We start from the raw sequence: 12,695 nt of genomic DNA on the forward strand, positions 1-12,695 counted from the left end.
CGAGACAGTTGGCGCAGTTGTCGATTCATAGCCTGAGGTTGTGGGCAGCGATGTCAGGGGCGGTGGGGTCGGTGGGCGGTTTCTGGGCTAGGGCGTTGATCAACTGGTCTTCGGTGACTTTGCTGCAGCATCAGTGGGGTGGTCGCTTGGTGTGGCGTGTTTGTTTTGTTTCTTGAAGGTGAAGTGGATGCAGTAGTGGTCGGTCCAGTAGAGTTCGGTGGTGCGGTTGAAGGTGATGTGGTTGCTTGTGGAGAAGATGGGGTCTAGAGTGTGACCGGCAGCGTGGGTGGGTGCATTGACAAGTTGTCTGAGGCCGAGGTTGGTGAGGTTTTCAATCAGGGTGGTAGAGTTGACGTCGTTATTGTTTTCGAGGCGGAAGTTCCGGTCCCCGAGGAGGATGCAGTCCGTGGAGGCGAGTGAGTGGGTGCTGGCAAGGTCGGTGATGGCGTTGCTGAACAGTGCCCTGGGTCCAGGAGGTCTGTAGACAAGCGTTCCTCTGAGGGTGGTGTTGGGGTCGGTGTGGATTTGAAAGTGTAGGAATTTGGCGGAGTTGAGGGAGTCGTCCAGGTGGGTGTGACTTCGAGTGTGGCCTTGTGGACCATGGCTATGCCTCCTCCGGTTCTGTTGATACGGTCTCTGAGGGAGATCTTGTACCGGTCCGGGATGGCTATGGCGATGTCAGGCGCTGAGGAGTCGTTCCACCAGGTTTCGGTCAGGAAGGCTACGTCGGGGGCGGTGGTGTTGAGCAGGTCCCAGAGCTCGATGGCGTGCTTACGTGCGGAGCGAGTGTTGAGGAGTATGCAGTGGAGGTGGTTGGTCTTGGTCCTGGGAGGTTTATAGGCTCTGATGCAGGTGAAGCTGCAGTTGCGGCAGGAGAAGGGTGTAAGGAAATGCCTCCTTGGCATGGTTACCCCCTGACTTTTTGCCTTTGCTGATGCTAAGTTTTGATTTGAAAGTGTGCTGAGGCCTGCTAACCAGGCCCCAGCACCAGTGTTCTTTCCCTAACCTGTACTTTTGTTTCCACAATTGGCACACCCTGGCATCCAGGTAAGTCCCTTGTAACTGGTACCCCTTAGATGCCAGGGAAGGTCTCTAAGGGATGCAGCATATCTTATGCCACCCTGGGGACCCCTCACTCTGCACAGACACACTGCTTGCCAGCTTGTGTGTGCTAGTGAGGACAAAACGAGTAAGTCGACATGGCACTCCCCTCAGGGTGCCATGCCAACCTCACACTGCCTATGCAGTATAGATAAGTCACCCCTCTAGCAGGCCTTACAGCCCTAAGGCAGGGTGCACTATACCATAGGTGAGGGCACAAGTGCATGAGCACTGTGCCCCTACAGTGTCTAAGCAAAACCTTAGACATTGTAAGTGCAGGGTAGCCATAAGAGTATATGGTCTGGGAGTATGTCATGCATGAACTGCACAGCACCATAATGGCTACACTGAAAACTGTGAAGTTTGGTATCAAACTTCTCAGCACAATAAATGCACACTGATGCCAGTGTACATTTTATTGTAACATACACCCCAGAGGGCACCTTAGAGGTGCCCCCTGAAACCTTAACCGACTATCCGTGTAGGCTGACTAGTTCTAGCAGCCTGACACACACCAGACATGTTGCTGGCCACATGGGGAGAGTGCCTTTGTCACTCTGTGGCTAGTGACAAAGCCTGTACTGGGTGGAGGTGGTTCACACCTCCCCCTGTAGGAACTGTAACACCTGGCGGTGAGCCTCAAAGGCTCACCCCCTTTGTTACAGCTCCACAGGGCACTCCAGCTAGTGGAGTTGCCCGCCCCTCCGGCCACGGCCCCACTTGTGGCGGCAAGGCCGGAGGAGATAATGAGAAAAACAAGGAGGAGTCACTGGCCAGTCAGGATAGCCCCTAAGGTGTCCTGAGCTGAGGTGACTCTGACTTTTAGAAATCCTCCATCTTGCAGATGGAGGATTCCCCCAATAGGGATAAGAATGTGCCCCCCTCCCCTCGGGAGGAGGCACAAAGAAGGTGTACCCACCCTCAGGGCTAGTAGCCATTGGCTACTAACCCTCCAGACCTAAACACGCCCTTAAATTTAGTATTTAAGGGCTCCCCAGAACCTAGGAACTCAGATTCCTGCAACCTAAGAAGAAGAGGACTGCTAAGCTGAAAAACCCTGCAGAGAAGACGGAGACACCAACTGCTTTGGCCCAGCTCTACCGGCCTGTCTCCCACTTCTAAAGACACTGCTCCAGCGACGCTTTCCCCAGGGACCAGCGACCTCTGAATCCTCAGAGGACTGCCCTGCATCTAGAAGGACCAAGAACTCCCGAGGACAGCAGCTCTGTTCACCCAAGACTGCAACTTTGTAACAAAGGAGCAACTTTAAAACAACTTGCGTTTCCCGCCGGAAGCGTGAGACTTGACACTCTGCACCCGACGACCCCCGGCTCGACTTGTGGAGAACAATCACTTCAGGGAGGACTCCCCGGCGACTGCGAGACCGTGAGTAGCCAGAGTTGCCCCCCCTGAGCCCCCACAGCGACGCCTGCAGAGGGAATCCAGAGGCTCCCCCTGACCGCGACTGCCTGCTTCTCAGATCCCGATGCCTGGTAAAGACTCTGCACCCGCAGCCCCCAGGACCTGAAGGATCCGAACTCCAGTGCGGGAGTGACCCCCAGGAGGCCCTCTCCCTTGCCCAGGTGGTGGCTACCCTTGCCTGCCCGCATCGCTGAAGAGACCCCTTGGTCTCCCATTGATTTCAATTACAAACCCGCCCCGTGTTGCTGAGGGTGTACTTTCTGTGTGGACTTGTGTCCCCCCCGGTGCCCTACAAAACCCCCCTGGTCTGCCCTCCGAAGACACGGGTACTTACCTGCTGGCAGACTGGAACTGGGGCACCCCCTTCTCCATTGAAGCTTATGCGTTTTGGGCACCACTTTGACCTCTGCACCTGACCGGCCCTGAGCTGCTGGTGTGGTAACTTTGGGGTTGCTCTGAACCCCCAACGGTGGGCTACCTTGGACCCAAACGTGAACCCCGTAGGTGGTTTACTTACCTGCAAAAACTAACAAACTCTTACTCCCCCTAGGAACTGTTGAAAATTGCAGTGTGTCTAGTTTTAAAATAGCTATATGTGATTTATGTGAAAACTGTATATGCTATTTTGCTTATTACAAGTTCCTAAAGTACCTACCTGCAATACCTTTCATTTGAAGTATTCCATGTAAATCTTGAACCTGTGGTTCTTAAAATAAACTAAGAAAATATATTTTTCTATTCAAAAACCTATTGGCCTGGGATTGTCTTTGAGTGTGTGTTCCTCATTTATTGCTTGTGTATGTACAACAAATGCTTAACACTACTCCTTTGATAAGCCTACTGCTCAACCACACTACCACAAAATAGAGCATTAGTATTATCTCTTTTTGCCACTATCTTACCTCTAAGGGGAATCCTTGGACTCTGTGCATACTATTCCTTACTTTGAAATAGTGCATACAGAGCCAACTTCCTACATTGGTGGATCAGCGGTGGGGTACAAGACTTTGCATTTGCTGGACTACTCAGTCAATACCTGATCACACAACTAAATTCCCAAAATTGTCATTAGAAACTTATTTTTGCAATTTGAGCTATTTTTCTAAATTTTTAAAGTCTTGCTAGGGCCTTGTGTTAGTCCCTATTAGCATTTCTTTTAGAGTTTAAAAGTTTTGTGAAAGTTTGAATTAAGTTCTAGAGATAGTTTTAGATTCTTAAAAAGTATTCCAACTTTTAGAAACATAGGGGGTCATTCCGACCCCGGCGGTCAAGGACCGCCGGGGCCGGGGTCGGCGGGAGCACCGCCAACAGGCTGGCGGTGCCCCGCAGGGCATTCTGACCGCGGCGGTTTGGCCGCGGTCAGAACAGGAAAACCGGCGGCGTCCCGCCGGTTTTCCGCTGCCATGGGGGATTCCGACCCCCTCACCGCCATCCTGTTCCTGGCGTTCCGACTGCCAGGAACAGGATGGCGGTGAGGGGTGTCGTGGGGCCCCTGGGGGCCCCTGCAGTGCCCATGCCAATGGCATGGGCACTGCAGGGGCCCCCGTAAGAGGGCCCCACTTTGAATTTCAGTGTCTGCTTTGCAGACACTGAAATTCGCGACGGGTGCCACTGCACCCGTCGCACACCTTCCACTCCGCCGGCTCCATTCGGAGCCGGCTTCCTCGTGGAAGGGTGTTTCCCACTGGGCTGGCGTGCGGCCTTTTGGCGGTCGCCCGCCAGCCCAGTGGGAAACCCAGAATGACCGCTGCGGTCTTCTGACCGCGGGACGGTCTTCTGGTGGTCCCAGCCAGGCCGGCGGCTACCGCCGCCGGCGGGGGTCAGAATGACCCCCATAATGTCTAATGCAGAAGAGAGTGTGATGGAACTCGACCTCACACCTTACCTCCATCTTAGAATGAGGGAGCTAAGGTCTCTCTGCAAAATTAAAAAAATAAAAGCTGGCATAAACCCTTCCAAAGCACAGCTCCAGGAGCAGCTGGCAGAGTTTGACAAAGCCAACCCCTCTGAGGATGACCTCCCAGAGGATGAAGCTAGTGACTTGGAGGAGAATTCCCCCCCTCCAGTCCTAATTAGAGAGATCAGGGCCCCTCAAGCCCTGTCTCCAACTGTGATAGTCAGAGATGCTGCTTCCCTCACAGGAGGGTCCAGCACCTCTGTAATCACTGAGGATAGCCTCAGTGAAGATGACCTCCTGCTAGCCAGGATGGCCAAAAGATTGGCTTTAGAGAGACAGCTCCTAGCCATAGAAAGGGAAAGACAAGAGATGGGTTTTGGTCCCATCCATGGTGGCAGCAACATAAATAGGGTCAGAGATTCTCCTGACATGTTGAAAATCCCAAAAGGGATTGTAACTAAATATGAAGAGGGTGATGACATCACCAAATGGTTCACAGCTTTTGAGAGGGCTTGTGCAACCAGAAAAGTAAACAGATCTCACTGGGGTGCTCTCCTTTGGGAAATGTTCACTGGAAAGTGTAGGGATAGACTCCTCACACTCTCTGGAAAAGATGCAGAATCCTATGACCTCATGAAGGCTACCCTGATTGAGGGCTTTGGATTCTCCACTGAGGAGTATAGAATTAGGTTCAGGGGGGCTCAAAAATCCTCAAGCCAGACCTGGGTTGATTTTGTGGACTACTCAGTGAAAACACTGGATGGTTGGATTCAAGGCAGTAGTGTAAATGATTATGATGGGCTGTTCAATTTATTTGTGAAAGAACACCTATTGAGTAATTGTTCAAATGATAAACTGCATCAGCATCTGGTAGACCTAGGACCAATTTCTCCCCAAGAATTGGGAAAGAAGGCGGACCATTGGGTCAAGACTAGGGTGACCAAGACTTCCACAGGGGGTGACCAAAAGAAAGGGGTCACAAAGCCTCCCCAGGGGAAGAGTGTTGAGACATCCAAAGGTAAAAATAGTAAAGAGTCTTCTACAGGCCCCCAAAAACCTGCACAGGAGGGTGGGCCCAGAGCCTCTTCACAATCCAATTTTGGGTACAAGGGTAAAAACCTTGATCCCAAAAAGGCCTGGTGTCGTAGCTGTAATCAGCCTGGACACCAAACTGGAGACAAGGCCTGTCCCAAGAAAAGTACCACTTCTAACTCCACTCCAGCTAACACTGGAATGGCCAGTCTCCAAGTGGGATCAACAGTGTGCCCAGAGCAAATCAGGTGTCACACTGAAGCTGCATTAGTCTCTGAGGGTGGGGTGGATTTAGCCACACTGGCTGCCTGGCCTCCTAACATGCAAAAATACAGGCAGCAGCTCTTAATTAATGGGACAAGTGTAGAAGGCCTGAGGGATACAGGTGCCAGTGTCACCATGGTGACAGAGAAACTGGTTTCCCCTGGTCAATACCTGGCTGGACAAACTTATCCAGTCACCAACGCTGACAATCAGACTAAAGTACATCCCATGGCTATGGTAACTTTAGAGTGGGGAGGGGTCAATGGCCTGAAACAGGTGGTGGTCTCCTCAAATATCCCTGTAGACTGTTTGCTTGGAAATGACCTGGAGTCCTCAGCATGGGCTGAGGTACAACTGAAAACCCATGCAGCCATGCTGGATATCCCTGAACTGGTGTGTGTCAAGACAAGGGCACAGTGCAAGGCTCAGGATGAAAAAGTAGTGTTGGAGCCTAGAAAAAGGGCCCAACCTACCAAGAGAAAAGGAAAGACAACTGGGGAACCAGTTGCAACACAACAACAAAAAGAGAACCTCTCTTCTCGGGAAGAAGTTCTGCCCTCTGGGGGAACTAAGCCCATGGAGTTAGGACCTTATCAGGTTGAGCTCCTAAGCCCAGGGGGACCCTCAAGGGAACAGTTGTGTAAGGGACAAGAAACCTGTCCCTCTCTTGAAGGCCTTAGGCAGCAAGCTGCTGAAGAGTCCAATGGAAAGAAAACAGGAACACATAGGGTCTATTGGGAAGATGGACTCCTTTACACTGAGGCAAGAGATCCCAAACCTGGTGCCACTAGGAGAGTGGTAGTGCCTCAGGAGTTTAGGGAGTTCAAACTGACCTTAGCCCATGATATTCCTCTTGCTGGGCATTTGAGACAGACCAAGACGTGGTAGAGACTAGTCAACCACTTCTATTGGCCCAACATGTGCCAGAAGGTCAAGGAGTTTTGTGTCTCCTATGCCACCTGTGAAGCCAGTGGTAAGACAGGTGGACACCCAAAGGCCCCCCTCATTCCACTTCCAGTGGTGGGGGTCCCCTTTGAAAGAGTGGGTGTGGACATAGTGGGTCCACTTGAACCTCCCACAGCCTCAGGGAACCTATACATACTAGTAGTAGTGGATCATGCTACTAGATACCCTGAAGCAATTCCCCTTAGGTCGACTACTGCCCCTGCAGTGGCCAAGGCACTCATTGGTATCTTTACCAGAGTGGGTTTTCCTAAGGAGGTGGTGTCTGACAGAGGTACCAACTTTATGTCAGCATACCTGAAACACAGGTGGAATGAGTGTGGGGTGACTTACAAATTCACCACACCATACCATCCACAAACCAATGGTCTTGTTGAGAGATTCAACAAAACATTGAAAGGCATGATCATGGGGCTCCCTGAAAAACTCAAAAGGAGATGGGATGTCCTCTTGCCATGTCTGCTTTTCGCTTACAGAGAGGTGCCTCAGAAGGGAGTATGGTTCTCACCCTTTGAACTTCTGTTTGGCCACCCTGTAAGGGGACCACTAGCTCTTGTGAAAGAAGGCTGGGAGAGACCTCCTCATGAGCCTAAGCAAGATATAGTGGACTATGTACTTGGCCTACGTTCAAGGATGGCAGAGTATATGGAAAAGGCAAGCAAAAACCTTGAGGCCAGCCAACAGCTCCAGAAGTTTTGGTATGACCAAAAGGCTGCAGTGGTTGAATTTCAGCCAGGGCAGAAAGTCTGGGTTTTGGAGCCTGTGGCTCCCAGGGCACTTCAGGACAGATGGAGTGGCCCTTACCCAGTGCTAGGAAAGAAGAGTCAGGTCATCTACCTGGTGGACCTAGGCACTAGCAGGACCCCCAAGAGGGTGATCCATGTGAACCGCCTTAAGCTCTTCCATGACAGGGCTGATGTGAATCTGTTGATGGTAACAGATGAGGACCAGGAAGCTGAGAGTGAACCTCTCCCTGATCTCCTCTCCACAAACCCTAAAGATGGCTCAGTGGATGGAGTGATCTATTCAGACACCCTCTCTAGCCAACAGCAATCTGACTGTAGGAAGGTCTTGCAACAGTTTGCTGAGCTCTTTTCCCTAACCCCTGATCAGACACACCTGTGTACCCATGATGTGGACACAGGAGACAGCATGCCTGTCAAAAACTAATTTTTCAGACAGTCTGACCAAGTTAAGGAAAGCATCAAGGTGGAAGTCCACAAGATGCTGGAATTGGGAGTCATTGAGCACTCTGAAAGCCCCTGGGCTAGCCCAGTGGTCTTAGTCCCCAAACCTGACACCAAAAATGGAAAGAGAGAGATGAGGTTTTGTGTGGACTACAGAGGACTTAATTCTGTCAACAAGACAGATGCCCATCCCATTCCAAGGGCTGATGAACTGATTGACAAATTAGGTGCTGCCAAGTTCTTAAGTACCTTTGACTTAACTGCAGAGTACTGGCAAATCAAAATGGCACCAGGAGCAAAAGAAAATACAGCATTCTCCACACCTGATGGGCATTATCAGTTTACTGTTAGGCCCTTTGGTTTAAAGAATGCCCCTGCCACCTTCCAAATGTTGGTGAATCAAGTCCTTGCTGGTTTGGAGTCCTTTAGTGCAGCTTATCTTGACGATATTGCTGTCTTTAGCTCCAGCTGGCAGTATCAACTGGTCCACCTGAAGAAGGTTTTGAAGGCTCTGCAATCAGCAGGCCTCTCTATCAAGGCATCCAAATGCCAGATAGGGCAGGGAACTGTGGTTTACTTGGGGCACCTTGTAGGTGGAGGCCAAGTTCAGCCACTCCAGCCTAAGATCCAGACTATTCTGGACCGGGCAGCTCCAAAAACACAAACTCAAGTCAGGGCATTCCTTGGCTTGACTGGGTACTACAGGAGGTTTGTGAAGAAATATGGATCCATAGTGACAGCCCTCACAGAACTTACCTCCAATAAAATGCCCAAGAAAGTAAACTGGACTGTAGAATGCCAACAGGCCTTTGACACCCTGAAACAAGCAATGTGCACAGCACCAGTTCTAAAAGCTCCAGATTACTCCAAGCAGTTCATTGTGCAGACAGATGCCTCTGAACATGGGATAGGGGCAGTTTTGTCCCAAACAAATGATAATGGCCTTGACCAGCCTGTTGCTTTCATTAGCAGGAGGTTACTCCCCAGGGAGCAGCGTTGGAGCGCCATTGAGAGGGAGGCCTTTGCTGTGGTTTGGTCCCTGAAGAAGCTGAGACCATACCTCTTTGGTACTCACTTTGTAGTTCAAACTGACCACCGACCTCTCAGATGGCTGATGCAAATGAAAGGTGAAAATCCAAAACTGTTGAGGTGGTCCATCTCCCTACAGGGAATGGACTTTATAGTGGAACACAGACCTGGGACTGCCCATGCAGATGGCCTTTCCACAATTGGCACACTGTGGCATCCAGGTAAGTCCCTTTGTAACTGGTACCCCTGGTACCAAGGGCCCTGATGCCAGGGAAGGTCTCTAAGGGATGCAGCATGTCTTATGCCACCCTGGGGACCCCTCACTCTGCACAGACACACTGCTTGCCAGCTTGTGTGTGCTAGTGAGGACAAAACGAGTAAGTCGACATGGCACTCCCCTCAGGGTGCCATGCCAACCTCACACTACCTATGCAGTATAGATAGGTCACCCCTCTAGCAGGCCTTACAGCCCTAAGGCAGGGTGCACTATACCATAGGTGAGGGCACAAGTGCATGAGCACTGTGCCCCTACAGTGTCTAAGCAAAACCTTAGACATTCTAAGTGCAGGGTAGCCATAAGAGTATATGGTCTGGGAGTCTGTCATGCACGAACTCCACAGCACCATAATGGCTACACTGAAAACTGTGAAGTTTGGTATCAAACTTCTCAGCACAATAAATGCACACTGATGCCAGTGTACATTTTATTGTAACATACACCCCAGAGGGCACCTTAGAGGTGCCCCCTGAAACCTTAACCGACTATCCGTGTAGGCTGACTAGTTCTAGCAGCCTGACACACACCAGACATGTTGCTGGCCACATGGGGAGAGTGCCTTTGTCACTCTGTGGCTAGTAACAAAGCCTGTACTGGGTGGAGGTGCTTCACACCTCCCCCTGCAGGAACTGTAACACCTGGCGGTGAGCCTCAAAGGCTCACCCCCTTTGTTACAGCACCACAGGGGCCTCCAGCTAGTGGAGTTGCCCGCCCCCTCCGGCCACGGCACCACTTTTGGCGGCAAGGCCGGAGGAGATAATGAGAAAAACAAGGAGGAGTCCCTGGCCAGTCAGGACAGCCCCTAAGGTGTCCTGAGCTGAGGTGACTCTGACTTTTAGAAATCCTCCATCTTGCAGATGGAGGATTCCTCCAATAGGGATAGGAATGTGCCCCCCTCCCCTCGGGAGGAGGTACAAAGAGGGTGTACCCACCCTCAGGGCTAGTAGCCATTGGCTACTAACCCCCCAGACCTAAACACGCCCTTAAATTTAGTATTTAAGGGCTCCCCAGAACCTAGGAACTCAGATTCCTGCAACCTAAGAATAAGAGGACTGCTAAGCTGAAAAACCCTGCAAAGAAGACGGAGACACCAACTGCTTTGGCCCCAGCTCTACCGGCCTGTCTCCCCACTTCTAAAGACACTGCTCCAGCGACGCTTTCCCCAGGGACCAGCGACCTCTGAATCCTCAGAGGACTGCCCTGCATCTAGAAGGACCAAGAACTCCCGAGGACAGCGGCTCTGTTCACCCAAGACTGCAACTTTGTAACAAAGGAGCAACTTTAAAACAACTTGCGTTTCCCGCCGGAAGCGTGAGACTTGACACTCTGCACCCGACGCCCCCGGCTCGACTTGTGGAGAACAATCACTTCAGGGAGGACTCCCCGGCGACTGCGAGACCGTGAGTAGCCAGAGTTGCCCCTCATTAGCCCCCACAGCGACGCCTGCAGAGGGAATCCAGAGGCTCCCCTGACCGCGACTGCCTGCTTCTCAGATCCCGACGCCTGGTAAAGACTCTGCACCCGCAGCCCCCAGGACCTGAAGGATCCAAACTCCAGTGCAGGAGTGACCCCCAGGAGGCCCTCTCCCTTGCCCAGGTGGTGGCTACCCTGAGGAGCACCCCCCTTGCCTGCCTGCATCGCTGAAGAGACCCGTTGGTCTCCCATTGATTTCAATTACAAACCCGACGCGTGTTTGCACACTGCACCCGGCCGCCCCGTGCTGCTGAGTGTGTACTTTCTGTGTGGACTTGTGTCCCCCCCGGTGCCCTACAAAACCCCCCTGGTCTGCCCTCCGAAGACGCGGGTACTTACCTGCTGGCAGACTGGAACCGGGGCACCCCCTTCTCCATTGAAGCCTATGCGTTTTGGGCACCACTTTGACCTCTGCACTTGACCGGCCCTGAGCTGCTGGTGTGGTAACTTTGGGGTTGCTCTGAACCCCCAACGGTGGGCTACCTTGGACCCAAACTTGAACCCCAAAGGTGGTTTACTTACCTGCAAAAACTAACAAACTCTTACTCCCCCTAGGAACTGTTGAAAATTGCAGTGTCTAGTTTTAAAATAGCTATATGTGATTTATGTGAAAACTGTATATGCTATTTTGCTAATTCCAAGTTCCTAAAGTACCTACCTGCAATACCTTTCATTTGAAGTATTACATGTAAATCTTGAACCTGTGGTTCTTAAAATAAACTAAGAAAATATATTTTTCTATACAAAAACCTATTGGCCTGGGATTGTCTTTGAGTGTGTGTTCCTCATTTATTGCTTGTGTATGTACAACAAATGCTTAACACTACTCCTTTGATAAGCCTACTGCTCGACCACACTACCACAAAATAGAGCATTAGTATTATCTCTTTTTGCCACTATCTTACCTCTAAGGGGAACCCTTGGACTCTGTGCATACTATTCCTTACTTTGAAATAGTGCATACAGAGCCAACTTCCTACAAAGGGTCGGTGTGTGCTTTTCGGAGTGGCCTGGAAGCAGGTGGTGTCTCGACCGGTGTTGACTGAGAGGAGGGTGCCGGCGTCGTAGCAGGGGCTGGCGGTGTGGGTGTTGTGGGGTTCAGGGGTTCTGGTGCTGGGCGCGGTCCAGGCGCCGACGGGCGCAGATGGGCTTGCCTCTGGCGAGCCTCCAGCGCGCAAGCGGCGCGCGACCGCCATTAAGAAGGGAGGGGGGAGGGAGGAGCAGCTGGGAGGCGCAGGCAAATGGGGATGCAGGGGGTGGGGGGAGCGGAGCGAGAGCGGGAAAAGGATCAAAACGGGGGGGCAGAAAAAGAGAGAAAGTAGAAAAAAAGAGAAAAAGCAGAACAAGTGAAAAAAGTACAAAAAAATTGCAAAAGCAGAAAAAGTGAAAAAGAAGAAAAGTGACAAAGCATAAGCAATCAGAACAGGAAATGCAAAAGAGATGGACAGAGAGACAAAGAAGCTGAAAAGCGCTCTAGCGCTTACCAGGCACCTGGGCGGATCAGGTCGTGGAGGGCCTCGATCCCTTGGAGCAGCGAGGGTGGGGAGGGGGAGACACGGGCACGGCTCGGTGGTGCGGTGCACGCGGGGAGTGTTTCACCTGGCCAAAACAGGTCAAGAGACACTCACCTTAGCGCGCAGCGACCACCATTAAGAAGGGAGGGGGAGGGTGGAGCAGCTGGGAGGCGGGAGGCGTGGGCGAATGAGGGTGCGGGGTGGGGGGAGCGGAGGGAGAGCGGGAAAAGGAGCAAAACAGGGGGGCAGAAAAAGAGAGAAAGTAGAAAAAAAGAGAAAAAGCTGAAAAAGTGAAAAAAGTACAAAAAAGAGCAAAAGCATAAAAAGTGAAAAAGCAGAAAAGTGACAAAGCAGAAGCAACCAGAACAAGAAATGCAAAAGAATTGGCCAGAGAGACAAAGAAGCTGAAAAGCGCTCTAGCGCTTACCAGGCACCAGGGCGGATCGGTCTAGGAGGGCCTCGATCCCTTGGAGCAGCGAGGGCGGGGAGGGGAGACACAGGGACGGCTTGGTGGTGCTGTGCGCGTGGGGAGTGTT

The sequence above is a fragment of the Pleurodeles waltl genome, chromosome 5, assembly GCF_031143425.1.
Source record: "Pleurodeles waltl isolate 20211129_DDA chromosome 5, aPleWal1.hap1.20221129, whole genome shotgun sequence".
NCBI lineage: Eukaryota > Metazoa > Chordata > Amphibia > Caudata > Salamandridae > Pleurodeles > Pleurodeles waltl.